This window comes from Azolla caroliniana, unplaced genomic scaffold (genome assembly GCF_043228905.1).
Source record: "Azolla caroliniana isolate FFs.n. ecotype wild unplaced genomic scaffold, voAzoCaro1.0.p SCAF_11, whole genome shotgun sequence".
NCBI classification, from domain to species: domain Eukaryota; kingdom Viridiplantae; phylum Streptophyta; class Polypodiopsida; order Salviniales; family Salviniaceae; genus Azolla; species Azolla caroliniana.
In genome coordinates, this window is record NW_028230446.1 from 16,442,165 (window position 1) to 16,443,220 (window position 1,056).

At 35.4% G+C, this 1,056-nt stretch overlaps 1 non-coding gene across 1 annotated transcript; it reads left to right on the plus strand.

The window, feature by feature from the left end:
* Positions 1–631: 631 nt before the first annotated feature.
* On the plus strand, positions 632–703 carry TRNAC-GCA (transfer RNA cysteine (anticodon GCA)). The gene has a single exon. It is a non-coding gene; the product is annotated as a tRNA-Cys (tRNA).
* Positions 704–1,056: the final 353 nt, after the last annotated feature.

The window sequence follows — 1,056 nt, forward strand, 5'->3', positions numbered from 1 at the left end:
TATGTGTTAAATGTGTGTCAAATATAACATAATCATTCCTATGCATTATGTGTCAAATGTGTGTCAAATATAACATAATCATGCCTATGCATTATGTGTCGAATGTTTCAAATCTAGGATGATATGAATTCGATCGGCCAGAAGTATTCTTGGACATTGGATTAAATAAAAGAACCAATCATGGGTGCATAGCTAAATGGTGGAGCAATCCGTTGCAGTCCGATAGGTCATGGGTGCATAGTTCAATGGTGGAGCAATCCGTTGCAGTCCGATAGGTCATCAATTTAATCCTCCTTGTGACCTAAAGCAAAAAAAAGTATAGATTACCTCCATCAACACTCACAACTTGAGCTTATTAATTTTAAATTATTGTACAAGAACATTTGTATCCCATGTGTGTGAAATATGGTACTTAATTTCGGCGAATGGAGAGCACGAACGCATGTTGCCTCACTGTATGTCTATTGAGGGTTTGCATTACTTTTGGCCCTATTCAAATACATCAATGGTGGACTACAAAAACACTCAATAACTAAGATTATTAATTTCAAATATTTGCACACAAACATGATACATATACTATTGCCAACAATCGTGTTGGATACTGGAGTTAAACAAACGAGTCCATCAAGGGTGCATAGCTCAGTGATAGAGCAATCAGCTGCAATCCGATAGGTCATCAGTTCAATCCTGGTTGCGCCCTAAAACAAGAATAGTAGGTATTATCTTTAACAACACTTACATCCTAAGATTTTTAATTACAAAATGTTATACATAAACATGCATATACCTTATGTGTCGAATGTTTCAAATCTATGATGATATGAATACTAGCTGTTAGAAACATTCTAAAATGATATGAATACTATTGATAAGACGGTTTTAATACGGGATATTGGAATAAACACAACAACGAGTAATTGGTGCATACCTCGGTGGTAGAATAATCGGTCGTAGTGCGATATGTCATTAGTTCAATCCTTCTTGTGCCGTAACTCAACAAGAGTATAAATTACCTGCAACAACACTTATAGCCCGAGATTATGAATTTGAAAT